This window comes from Schistocerca cancellata, chromosome 5 (assembly GCF_023864275.1).
Source record: "Schistocerca cancellata isolate TAMUIC-IGC-003103 chromosome 5, iqSchCanc2.1, whole genome shotgun sequence".
In the NCBI taxonomy this organism is placed as follows: domain Eukaryota; kingdom Metazoa; phylum Arthropoda; class Insecta; order Orthoptera; family Acrididae; genus Schistocerca; species Schistocerca cancellata.
The window spans coordinates 36372704-36387256 of NC_064630.1; the positions used below are offsets into that span (position 1 = coordinate 36372704).

The following is a 14553-nucleotide window of genomic DNA, read 5'->3' on the forward strand; positions in this document are numbered from 1 at the left end:
TACAGGGTGGTCCATTGATCGTAACCGGGCCAAATATCTCACGAAATAAGCGTCAAACGAAAAAACTACAAAGAACGAAACTCGACTAGCTTGAAGGGGGAAACCGGATTGCACTACAGTTGGCCCGCTAGATGGCGCTGCCATAGGTCAAACGGATATCAATTGCGTTTTTTTAAATAGGAACCCCCATTTTTATTACATATTCGTGTAGTACGTAAAGAAATATGAATGTTTTAGTAGGACCACTTTTTTCGCTTTGTGATAGATGGCGCTGTAATAGTGACAAACATGACTCACAATATCAGACGAACAATTGGTAACAGGTAGGTTTTTTAAATTAAAATACAGAACGTGGGTACGTTTGAACATTCTATTTCGGGTGTTCCAGTGTGATACATGTACCTTTGCGAACTCGCCATTTCTGAGAACGGTGCTGTTACAGCGTGATTAGCTGTAAATACTACATTAATGCAATAAATGATGTCTGTCAATCTCAATGCATTTGGCAATACGCGTAACGACATTTCTCTCAACAACGAGTAGTTCGCCTTCCGAAATGTTCGCACATGCATTGACAATGCGCTGACGCATGTTGTCAGGCGTTGGCAAATATCCTTCGACTTTCCCCACAGAAAGAAATCAGGGCACGTCAGATCCGGTGAACGTGGTACGACGACCAATCCACCTGTCATGAAATATGCTATTCAATGCCGCTTCAACCGCACGCGAGCTATGTGCCAGACATCCATCATGTTGGAAGTACATCGCTATTCTGTCATGCAGTGAAACATCATGTAGTAACATCGGTAGAACATTACGTAGGAAATCAGCATACATTGCACCATATAGATTGCCATCGATAAAATGGGGGCCAATTATCCTTCCTCCCATAGTGCCGCACCATACATTAACCCGCCAAGGTCGCTGATGTTCCACTTGACGCAGCCATCGTGGATTTTCCGTTGCCTAATAGTGCATATTATGCCGGTTTACGTTACCGCTGTTGGTGAATGACGCTTCGTCGCTAAATAGAACGCGTGCAAAAAATCTCTCATCGTCCCGTAATTTTTCTTGTGCCCAGTGGCAGAACTGTGCACGACGTTCAAAGTCGTCGCCATGCAATTCCTGGTGCATCGAAATATGGTACGGATGCAAACGATGTTGATGTAGCATTCTCAACACCGACGTTTTTGAAATTCCCGATTCTCAGGGCATTTGTCTGCTACTGATGTGCGGATTAGCCGCGACAGCAGCTAAAACACCTACATGAGCATAATCATTTGTTGCCGGTCGTGGTTGACGTTTCACATGTGGCTGAACACTTCCTGTTTCCTTAAATAACGTAACTATCCGGCGAACGGTCGGGACACTTGGATGATGTCGTTCAGGATACCGAGCAGCATACATAGCACCCGCCCGACGGATATTTGATCAAAATAGCCATACATCAACACGATATCGATCTTTTCCGCAACTGGTAAACGGTCCATTTTAACACGGGTAATGTATCACGAAGCAAATACCTTCCGCACTGGTGGAATGTTACGTGATACCACGTACGTATAAGTTTGTGACTATTACAGCGGCATCTATCACAAAGCGAAGAAAGTGGTCCAACTAAAACATTCATATTTCTTTACGTACTGCACGAATATGTGATAAAACATGGGGGTTCCTATTTAAATAACGCAGTTGATATCCGTTTGACATATGGCAGCGCCATCTAGCGGGCCAACCATAGCGCCATCTGGTTTCCCCCTTAGAGCTAGACGAGTTTCGTTCTTCGTAGTTTTTTCGTTTGATGCTTATTTCGTGAGATATTTGGCCCGGTCACTATCAGTGGACCACCCTGTATACCGGTACCATTACTGCTACAAAAGCGGCTCAATATGGCGCCCATCAGTGTTCACAAGAGTCTGAAAGAGCAGAATTGCTGCTGTGCAGAACGAAGCACGTCCGTAGGTACGCTGGCTACCACTCTTGATATGCTGCGCTTCGGATCAGCACACCTGTGAATGTTCCCCTGGTAAACCCTGCCCATCAGGTAGCCCCACAACCAGAAATCACAGGGAGTGCGATCACGTGATCGTGCCGACCAAGCATTTGGAAATGATCGGCTGATTATTCGATCGTCTCCAAATGTGCTTCACGAGCAATGTCTGTGGGGCCCCATTTGCATGAAAACTGTTGAGTTCAATGCCTCTCTCTCCTGTAGGGCGGATATGAAATGCTGGCGAAGCATACCGCAGTAATGCTGGCCAGCCACACTGCACGTCTTCGGTACTTCAGCAGCAATCTCTTCAAAAAAGAATGAGCCAATAACGAACGTTTCTTTCAAGCCACACCGCACGGTGTCACGTTCACCATACAGAGGAACTTCATGCACAGTTCAAAATGGTTCAAATGGCTCTGAGCTCTATGCGACATAACTTCTGAGGTCATCAGTCGCCAAGAACTTAGAACTAATTAAACCTAACTAACCTAAGGACATCACACACATCCATGCCCGAGGCAGGATTCGAACCTGCGACCGTAATGGTCGCTCGGCTCCAGACTGTAGCGCCTAGAGCCGCACGGCCACTCTGGCCGGCTTCATGCACAGTGTCTGGAAGGTGAGTCCGTGCATAGTATGGTCCAGGGCCAGCCCTCATCAACTTCAGTCCTCGCGAGGAAGTGGAAAACGAAGTTTACAAAAATCGTTGAGCGTCCTGTGGTGTAAGCAGCTGTACGATATTTGATCATGTACATATATCATTTGAGAATGGTTCGAAGCACCATCCGTACAGTGAACCGCGGGATGTTCGACTTTCACACACTGCCTGATCATCGGGAATTACGCGCAGCGTTGTCTGCCGTAGCAAAAGCGATTTCATCAAACACCTGTGGTGCAACTGGTCGTCGGTCTCTTCCCGGAGCGATGCCCAGTCCTCCAGTTGATTCGAGCTTCATCATACTCCGCACAGCAGGTCGAGAAAGAGGACCCTTCTGTAATCCTTTCAGCTGGTGTTATTCTGGAATTGCAGCTGCAGCGTTACTGTTGTTTTCATAATAGAGCTTCACCAATAATGCTCTGCTGCTTTTATCCAAGCTCATGTCGACACGTCAACAAATGCATTGTGACTGGTCCGGTGCGTCAGACTATGCATCATGATGACTGATCACAGCACCCGGTCGCCATAGTTGGAACTGAACGGTGGCGCTGTGACGCATGTAAATCACGCACCCCATGCTCTGGACACTAATGCTACCGAGTTTGGTCCTTGTACGGTAATTAGTTTCCGTGTTCTAACGTGTTAAATAGGGAAAGTTTAACTATAACCATCCGGTACTTCATGCACCTTCAGGTAGGCAATCCGCTTTACATCATCCCCAACAGGGGCAGACGATTTAAGCTGGGTTGCCTCTCTTAAAATTCGTAAAAAAAATTCCACGCCAGTGTTATTTTGCACGTCCTGTATTTGCAAGCTACTCTTTTGAGCTACTGTGAACCTAACCTGATCATAAAAAGGTACACTTAGGGGCCAAGTATTGGGAGCAGACATTATGGCATTTCTCGATGGAAAAACATACGTGGCGTTGTCTATGGCTGACGCAACAGGGACGCACTGGTCGTGGCCTTACTTTCCATTCATGGTCTTCTATTCACTTCCGATACAAAAGCGTAAACTGTAAACATAACAAGAGTCATCGTTAGCTGCACACTAAATATACACTGCTGGAAATTGAAATAAGAACACCGTGAATTCATTGTCCCAGGAAGCGGAAACTTTATTGACACATTCCTGGGGTCAGATACATCACATGATCACACTGACAGAACCACAGGCACATAGACACAGGCAACAGAGCATGCTCAATGTCGGCACTAGTACAGTGTATATCCACCTTTCGCAGCAATGCAGGCTGCTATTCTCCCATGGAGACGATCGTAGAGATGCTGGATGTAGTCCTGTGGAACGGCTTGCCATGCCATTTCCACCTGGCGCCTCAGTTGGACCAGCGTTCGTGCTGGACGTGCAGACCGCGTGAGACGACGCTTCATCCAGTCCCAAACATGCTCAATGGGGGACAGATCCGGAGATCTTGCTGGCCAGGGTAGTTGACTTACACCTTCTAGAGCACGTTGGGTGGCACGGGATACATGCGGACGTGCATTGTCCTGTTGGAACAGGTCTAGGAATGGTAGAACGATGGGTTCGATGACGGTTTGGATGTACCGTGCACTATTCAGTGTCCCCTCGACGATCACCAGTGGTGTACGGCCAGTGTAGGAGATCGCTCCCCACACCATGATGCCGGGTGTTGGCCCTGTGTGCCTCGGTCGTATGCAGTCCTGATTGTGGCGCTCACCTGCACGGCGCCAAACACGCATACGACCATCATTGGCACCAAGGCAGAAGCGACTCTCATCGCTGAAGACGACACGTCTCCATTCGTCCCTCCATTCACGCCTGTCGCGACACCACTGGAGGCGGGCTGCACGATGTTGGGGCGTGAGCGGAAGATGGCCAGGAGTATATATATATATATATATATATATATATATATATATATATATATATATATATATATATATATTAGCTCTTTTTTAGGTGGATCTGTCTCAAAAAAGGAACAGAAATCAAATCTACCCCACCATAAGAAAGCTACTCCTTTACAGGAGTTGTCCCTAGCTATTCCCAAAAATTCTCTCTCGGCGATAGGCTCCACAGGTCTATAATTTTTTATTTATTTTTTATTACATGACTATAATTAATAAATGAGTACAAAAAAATTAATAAACGCAATGTTACTAAATATGTGACTCAACGCGTAAGCTAAAATAAAAAAAGTAAACTCCGCCCGAACAGGCCATGAAGGCGCAACGGTACCGACCGGTCGCCGTGTCATCCTCAGACCACAGGCGTCACCGGATGCAGATATGGAGGGGCATGTGGTCAGCACACCGCTCTCCCCTCTGTATGTAAGTTTCCGAGACCGGACCCGCTACTTCTCAGTCAGGTAGCGCCTCAGTTGCATCACAGGGGCTGCGTGCATCCCCCTTGCTAACAGCGCTCGGCAGACAGGATGGTCACCCATCCAGGGGGTAGCCCATCCGGACAGCGCTTAACTTCGGTGATCTGACGGGAACCGGTGCTACTGCAGCTAAAAGAATTCTTCTTCGAAAAATGGTACAACAGAAGTTTTCTTGTCCACTGGCATTGGCTTTTTCTATCTCTAACAGACCTATAACAGATTCATGCTAAATTGTTAATGCCTCAATGAATACAGCTTCCCATGAATCAGCCAATCTCTTCCCTCCTCACTGCTTACAATGCAAATCATTCTGTTTACGATGTGATGCTTTCCGGAACGTCACACCGAGCCTGGTACTTCCCAACTAGAACGTTGTTTACGACAACACTGCGTAAATGGTTTGCAAACAGCGTACGGTACCTTAGCATGCGTTCAAGAGCGTTGCGAGCGTTTTGCACCTACCACCGCTCCACTCTCTCCCTTTCGCCGAAGATGCAGATGAAGTTAAGTTGCCTACTTCAAGAGGCGTGAAATACACTCCTGGAAATTGAAATAAGAACACCGTGAATTCATTGTCCCAGGAAGGGGAAACTTTATTGACACATTCCTGGGGTCAGATACATCACATGATCACACTGACAGAACCACAGGCACATAGACACAGGCAACAGAGCATGCACAATGTCGGCACTAGTACAGTGTATATCCACCTTTCGCAGCAATGCAGGCTGCTATTCTCCCATGGAGACGATCGTAGAGATTCTGGATGTAGTCCTGTGGAACGGCTTGCCATGCCATTTCCACCTGGCGCCTCAGTTGGACCGGCGTTCGTGCTGGACGTGCAGACCGCGTGAGACGACGCTTCATCCAGTCCCAAACATGCTCAATGGGGGACAGATCCGGAGATCTTGCTGGCCAGGGTAGTTGACTTACACCTTCTAGAGCACGTTGGGTGGCACGGGATACATGCGAACATGCATTGTCCTGTTGGAACAGCAAGTTCCCTTGCCGGTCTAGGAATGGTAGAACGATGGGTTCGATGACGGTTTGGATGTACCGTGCACTATTCAGTGTCCCCTCGACGATCACCAGTGGTGTACGGTCAGTGTAGGAGATCGCTCCCCACACCATGATGCCGGGTGTTGGCCCTGTGTGCCTCGGTCGTATGCAGTCCTGATTGTGGCGCTCACCTGCACGGCGCCAAACACGCATACGACCATCATTGGCACCAAGGCAGAAGCGACTCTCATCGCTGAAGACGACACGTCTCCATTCGTCCCTCCATTCACGCCTGTCGCGACACCACTGGAGGCGGGCTGCACTATGTTGGGGCGTGAGCGGAAGACGGCCTAACGGTGTGCGGGACCGTAGCCCAGCTTCATGGAGACGGTTGCGAATGGTCCTCGCCGATACCCCAGGAGCAACAGTGTCCCTAATTTGCTGGGAAGTGGCGGTGCGGTCCCCTACGGCACTGCGTAGGATCCTACGGTCTTGGCGTCATCCGTGCGTCGCTGCGGTCCGGTCCCAGGTCGACGGGCACGTGCACCTTCCGCCGACCACTGGCGACAACATCGATGTACTGTGGAGACCTCACGCCCCACGTGTTGAGCAATTCGGCGGTACGTCCACCCGGCCTCCCGCATGCCCACTATACGCCCTCGCTCAAAGTCCGTCAACTGCACATACGGTTCACGTCCACGCTGTCGCGGCATGCTACCAGTGTTAAAGACTGCGATGGAGCTCCGTATGCCACGGCAAACTGGCTGACACTGACGGCGGCGGTGCACAAATGCTGCGCAGCTAGCGCCATTCGACGGCCAACACCGCGGTTCCTGATGTGTCCGCTGTGCCGTGCGTGTGATCATTGCTTGTACAGCCCTCTCGCAGTGTCCGGAGCAAGTATGGTGGGTCTGACACACCGGTGTCAATGTGTTCTTTTTTCCATTTCCAGGAGTGTATATATATAATCAGGAGACTTGGGTTCAACTTCTGGTGCAGGTACAAGTTGTATTCATTGTTTCATCTTACAACATCACAATAAACGAGCAGGTATTTGTTTGCTGAGCGCATTTCTAAGGAAACTGCGTTTAGCAGGGGCTTTCCATTGCACATTGTTCGGGCACCAGCAAAAAACAGTGGTAGACGTCTTCTGTCTCTGCCATAATCCGCTAAGCTCTCACTTCCACATCCAGCAGTACGCCACGACACACAATGACTCAAGAGCATCTTGAGTACAGCCACTGAAGCCACCGCCACGCCCAAGGCAGCAACGGAGCAGAAATTTGGCTACGCATCTCGGAGACTCCCAGGAGTCGATCTTGTGACAAGAAAAACTACCAGGGGGCGCGGACGAGGGATGAAAGTCAAGGAGATCCATCAATCGAAACAGATCGACACTGACGAGAACCAAAGACAACGTTGTAAACTGAGGACTTCTTGCCACTAATAGCAGCAACGTCTGTATGTTGTTGTTGTAGTCTTCAGTCCTGAGACTGGTTTGATGCAGCTCTCCATGCTACTCTATCCTGTGCATGCTTCTTCATCTCCCAGTACCTACTGCAACCTACATCCTTCTGAATCTGCTTAGTCTATTCATCTCTTGGTCTCCCTCTACGATTTTTACCCTCCACGCTGCCCTCCAATGCTAAATTTGTGATCCCTTGATGCCTCAGGACATGTCCTACCAACCGATCCCTTTTTCTTGTCAAGTTGTGCCACAAACTCCTCTTCTCCCCAATTCTATTCAATACCTCCTCATTAGTTATGTGATCTACCCATCTAATCTTCAGCATTCTTCTGTAGCACCACATTTCGAAAGCTTCTATTCCATTCTTGTCCAAACTATTTATCGTCCATGTTTCACTTCCATACATGGCTACACTCCATACAAATGCTTTCAGAAACGACTTCCTGACACTTAAATCTATGCTCGATGTCAACAAATTTCTCTTCTTCAGAAACGCTTTCCTTGCCATTGCCAGTCTACTTTTTATATCCTCTCTGCTTTGACCACCATCAGTTATTTTGCTCCACAAATAGCAAAACTCCTTTACTACTTTAAGTGTCTCATTTCCTAATCTAATTCCCTCAGCATCACCCGACTTAATTCTACTACATTCCATTATCCTCGTTTTGCTTCTGTTGGTCTTCATCTTATATCCTCCTTTCAAGACTCTGTCCATTCCGTTCGACTGCTCTTCCAAGTCCTTTGCTGTCTCTGACAGAATTACAATGTCATCGGCGAACCTCAAAGTTTTTATTTCTTCTCCATGGATTTTAATACCTACTCCGAATTTTTCTTTTGTTTCCTTTACTTCTTGCTCAATATACAGATTGAATAACATCGGGGAGAGGCTACAACCCCGTCTCACTCCCTTCCCAACCACTGCTTCCCTTTCGTGCCCCTCGACTCTTATAACTGCCATCTGGTTTCTGTACAAATTGTAAATAACCCTTCGCTCCCCGTATTTTACCCCTGCCACCTTTAGAATTTGAAAGAGAGTATTCCTGTCAACATTGTCAAAAGCTTTCTCTAAGTCTACAAATGCTAGAAACGTAGGTTTGCCTTTCCTTAATCTTTCTTCTAAGATAAGTCGTAACTTCAGTATTGCCTCTCGTGCTCCAATATTTCTACGGAATCCAAACTGATCTTCCCCGAGGTCGGCTTCTACCAGTTTTTCCATTCGTCTGTAAAGAATTTGCGTTACTATTTTTCAGCTGTGGCTTATTAAACTGATTGTTCGGTAATTTTCTCATCTGTCAACAGCTGCTTTCTTTGGGGTTGGAATTATTATATTCTTCTTGAAGTCTGAGGGTATTTCGCCTGTCTCATACATCTTGTTCAGCAGATGGTATAGTTTTGCCAGGACTGTAGTTGCGCCGAAATTGTAAGAATACTGCAGCTTCCCCGATGTTTGCCGTGTCGGAGACGCTCAACTAGTGACTTTATAGTGCCAATGTGGATCAGCCAATATTGTCTAAGATTCTGTGTTTTTCAAATTTGCTTTAATATATTTTGAGCCGTGGTCGTCTCGGATCGATCCCATTGTATCAAAGTAATCGATCTCGACGTCGCAAAGATCTCTGGGTAGCGTGCCTCGCGAGCTTTGCCTCTGGTCGCAAGAGGGCAGTTCGGTCGAGCCTGCGGCTAAGTAGCTGAGCCTCCCACCAGAAGGAGGCTCTGACAGTCAGTGTTTATACAGGAAGTGTCACTCTGCTATTTCCCGTACTGCGTTTTGCCAGTTCGTGAAGTGGCGGAAGAATCAACACACATCAATAAAGGTTTTGCGTCACCTCGGTTCCCAGAACTCCTGAAGATAGACGTTGATTGTGAATATTCTATCACAGACACACTACCTTTGACTGTTCAGAAATGTCACTAAACCCGTCAAAAGATGTAAACAACCATGTGTGAACAGCGCCTATTAGACGGAGGAGGTCCGACAGCCGATGAGTTCCAGTCATTCCACCAGGAAGGAGGTACACGGCTGGTGTTGTCTATAGTTCAACCGTTCTATCGGGTCCGCATTGTTACTTTGTGCCAGGAAGGGCTCTCAACAAGTGAAGTGTCCAGGCGTATCGGAGTGACTCAAAGCGATGTTGTTCGGACATGGAGGAGATACAGAGAGACAGTAACTATTGATGGCATGCCCCGCTCAGGCCGCCCAAGGGCTGCTACTGCAGTGGATGACTGCTACCTACGGATTATGGCCCGGAGGAACCCTGACAACAACGCCACCATGTTCAATAATGCTTTTCGTGCAGCCATAGGACGTCCTGTTACAACTCAAACTGTGCGCAATACACTGCATGCTGCGCAACTTCGCTCCTGACGTCCATGGCGAGGTCCATCTTTGCAACCACGACATCATGCAGCGCGGTACAGATGGGGTCAACAGCATGCCGAATGGAACGCTCGGGATTGGCATGACGTTCTCTTCGCCGATGAGTGTCGCATCTGCCTTCAACCAGACAATCGTTGGAGATGTGTTTGGAGGCAACCCGGTCAGGCTGAACGCCTTAGGCATACTGTCCATCGAGTGCAGCAAGGTGGAATTTCCTGGTACGCCGCTGGTGGTCATGGAAGGCTCCATAACGGCTGTACGATACGTTATCGCCATCCTCCGACCGACAGTGCAACCATATCGGCAGCATATTAGCGAGGCGTCCGTCTTCATGGACGAGAATTCGTGACACATCTTGTGAATGACTTCCTTCAGGATAAGGGCATCGCTCGACTAGAGTGGCCAGTATGCTCTCCAGACATAAACCCTATCGACGTGCCTGGGATAGATTGAAATGGGCTGTTTATGGACGACGTGGCCCAGCAACCACTCTGAGGAATCTGCGCCGAATCGCCGTTGAGGGCCGACAGTGCCTTGATGAACTTGTGGATAGTATGACACGACGAATACAGGTATGCATGAATGCAAGAGGACGTGCTACTGGGTATTAGAGGTACCGGTGTGTACAGCAGTCTGAACCACCACCTCTGAAGGTCTCGCTGTATGGTGGTACAACATGCAATGTATGGTTTTCATGAGCAATAAAAAGGACAGAAATGTTTATGGTGATCTCTATTCCAATTTTCTGTACAGGTTCCGCAACTCTTGGAACTGATGTGATGCAAAACTTTTTTGATGTATGTATTTGTATCCGTTCCGTCGAGGGTGATTTGGCTACAATTACTTTCACTTGAAAAGATATATAACTCGCACAATTTCCGCGTTGTAAAATATATATCTTATATTTGTCAGTTTATTAGCTGTAATCCTTGTCAAAAAAGGAAGAAAACAATTTTTTGTGTCCACGTTAAGTGACTCTTTCGATTCAATAAAATTATTTTTTGTATGTTAATTTCGCCAGTATAAATTTTGTTTCAATGAAGATTCAAGTTAATTTGCAAGAAGTTCAGACTTAATGTGCTATCAGATAAGAATTGGTGTAAATAAAAGTAAACATAATACTGTCATCCTTCTCTTTAATTTTGCAAAAGGCATATAATTTTATCTGTTGCACTATTTGGTTATTGTAACATGTCAGACTTCCTTGCAACACGTCTCTGGGTTAAAATAAATATCTTATGAAAGTTTTAAATTTGTTTTCTGGGCTATCAGACCTCACCACTCCCGAGGTCTTGCTTGCCTTGCCTAATAATTAACTGAGTGCATGTTCGTTAGCTACATTTGTTATGCCTGATCTGTCTAAGTACGTGCACTACCTCGTCAGAAGTATCCGGATACCCGTTAGTGGACGTGAGTTCAGGCTGTGCTCACTCTACACACTTACGATGACTTGTTGAGCTCTGTTGGGAACACACTGAACCAAGGGTCTGAATGTCTGTGGAAGAATGGCAGCCCATACTTCTCGACGAGCCAAAACTAGAAAGGCACAGATGTTGGATGCTGGCGTCTGCCACAAACTCGACGCTGTAACTCACCTTTAAGATACTGAACGTTACTTTCCGCAAATTATTGCCTCATACATGTTGCTTTATGACAGGGTGCATTGTCGTGCTGATACAAAACGATCAATGTCTGTGAAGTGATCCACTACTGTACGCACTACACGATACTGTAAAATGTGTTCATATTCTGCTGTTGGCGCTCTCTTAAGCGCAATGAGGTGAGTGCACCCTAACCACGAAAAAAAAAAAAACGAAAACCGTACACCGTAACACTACCTCCTCCGTACATTAGTGCTGGTACTGCACACGATGGCAGGTGACGTTCTCCAGGCATCCGCTAAAGCCATCCCTTGCATCGGGTTCCCACAGAGTATGGCGTGATTCATACTACAAATGACCCGTTCCCAGTCATCCGCTGTCCAGGGGCGTCACCCTTTACCCTTCCTCAAGCGTCGCTTTGTTCTACGGAAATGTTTGGGTTATGAGAAGTTGCTCGACCATCGTGCCCCATTGTTTTTAACTCCTTACGCACAGTGGTTGTGCTACCTGGACTCCTGGTAGCACTCTGGAACCCACGAGTCATTCATTTGCTGATTTCATGCGATCTTCTGCAACCAACCTCCGCAATGCTCGACGGACCCTCATGAGGTGAGCCGGGTCTTGGTTTAGATGTGGATGTTCCTTTCTGCTTCCAGTTAATAGTAGCATCATCAAGAGTCGACTTGAGCAGCTTTGAAAGGGTTCAAATGACCCTGATAGATTTATCGCTAGTCCACCTTCGAAGGCACTAAAGTCTCCTAACCGGCTCATTCTGCTGTTAATGCATTTCTACTGACAACACAGTATTCCCTACCTACTTTTATAATGTCGGGTTCAGTTCTTGTGACAGTTTTTGATTGGTCAATTTCACATTCGACAGGAGTGCCGGAGATTTTTGATCACATAGTACATGTCGCTGGAACTGCTCATCACAGTGGTGGTGCACACTGGATTCGCATTTGGGAGGACGACGGTTCAAACCCACGTCCGGCCATCCTGATTTAGGTTTTCAGTGTTTTTCCTAAATCGCTTCAGGCAAATACAAGGATGCTTCCTTTGAAAGGGCACGGCTGATTTCGCTCCCTCATCCGATGGGACCGATGACCTCGCTGTTTGGTCCCGTCCCCCTAAACAACCAAACAACTAGTAGTGGTGGTTCTACTCAGTTTCTCATTACCCTCTAAGAAAGCGACAGGCGCGCCAGGTTGCAACGTTGATTTTAAGACTGTTTTGACTTTCTCCTAGAGGAGATGGTCGTGTTCACAAGATCTAGCTGCAACAACGTATTCCATATTTCGAAAAGTGATCTTCCACATATTACCATTTACAAGCACGTTTCTCATATTTGAACGTTTGTGGGCGTACATAACAGGATAATTATGCACACATTCTGCTAAGGCTGCACGTCATTATCCTCAAAAGCCATCTTCGTCATCGTAACTGAGAGATGGTCAGACGCGCATGGTGTTTACCACACCAAGCACTCGCAACAGGTGCCAGACTGTCCCTATGACGTTCGTGCGGCAGCATTTGGGAGAGCAATTTGTTGATCTGCCGACCGTTGACTCCTTAGCAGGGCTCTTTCACATCGTATGTATTTATTACTGAGTAGGGAGTATATTACGAAACTGGAGGAATCGCTTCCATACTTCCTGAAACGCTGCGTTTCTCGCATGTTTTCTCCCCAGCAACTACAATGCGAAACACAATTGAAGGGTCATTTTTTGAAACACCGTAATCGTCGCAGAAATTTAAATTTGGCTCAAAGGTGCCTACAACCTCCCTCTGTAATAGTGCAAAAGTATGGCCCCTTGCGACTTCACTCACGGGCTAGGAGGCGCCTAAAAAAGGCAAGGTGTCGACCATGTAAAAGAGGCCCAGATGTCAGAAGTTCGTGTGAGGTGTTATGAGGGTTAATCAATTCATATTTGCACCAAATTTTATCACAATTGCGCCCAACGCCACTGTGGACGTATCACGTGATGCGAGGTTGGTCACAGTCCCTTTTATCCACATTTCACCCCTTCTTTTGACGCCTCAGCGGTGGAGGTCAGAACTGCGACGCCTAGAGTTGGTTCAAATGGCTCTGAGCACTATGGGACTTAACATCTGTGGTCATCTGTCCCCTAGAACTTAGAATTACTTAAACCTAACTAACCTAAGGACATCACACACATCCATGCCCGAAGCAGGATTCGAACCTGCGACCGTAGCAGTCGCGCGGATCCGGACTGAGCGCCTAGAACCGCTAGACCACCGCGGCCGGCGCCTATAGTTGAAATCACTTGGTCTTCTTAAGGGCATCCGAGGAAACTATTTCAGACATACTGCGGCTTAGTATCGACACGGAAAGGTCTCAGAGACTGACATAAAGGGCGTTAATGAAACCACACCTTCGCTTGGGACGTTGATTCCCACACATTTTGCGGTGGGAAACGGCAGTGCGCAGTGTGATTTGCAACATGAGGACATTCTTGACAACCTTAGACACTGCTGACACCCCCTCCTCCTCCGCCCCCTGATCATTCACCCCATCTCGAAGCACAGCACAGGACTGCAACCCCTTGAGCTTGATATGACCGCTTTACAGTGTAGGGCGACCACAATTTTCGTTTTGATATACAGTATGGAAACGCTAGTGACGCTTCAAAACCATTCTAAAAAATTTGAACGTGATCTGAAGTAGTAAAGGCTGCTTATGCTTTTTCAGTTCTCCTGTTTCGCACCCTTCTATGGGGTAACCGCAGCAACGATCAACATTGACAGGTACGTGAATAAAACGGCAAAGAGTCCCTTTAGGACCTCTCAGTTTGAAAACACCCTTAGTGCCACTCACGCACCTTTGCTGAATACTTTAAGAATGTAGCTGTGCAGAGACTACGACATCCATTGAGCTGAGGGGCGCTCCACTACTAGTCTAGCGCCTGCTTGTGGGCATGTGGTATCTGTGGGTGTCGAAGGGGTTGCCTGCCCTCAGGCGCTAGAGCAGCAGTTGAGCGCCATTCAGCTGAGTGGGTGTCAGACTCTCGGTACAGATACATTTTTGAAGCGCTCAGTAAAGGTGCAGGGGTGGTACCAAGGGTTTTGCAGAG

The 14553-nt window shown here is 47.4% G+C and overlaps 1 protein-coding gene across 1 annotated transcript in view; it reads right to left on the reverse strand.

Annotated features, from left to right (window-relative positions):
* LOC126188351 (uncharacterized) overlaps window positions 1-14553 on the reverse strand; it is a 260603-nt gene that overhangs the window by 16597 nt on the left and 229453 nt on the right. The gene's annotated exons all lie outside the window — the stretch shown is intronic.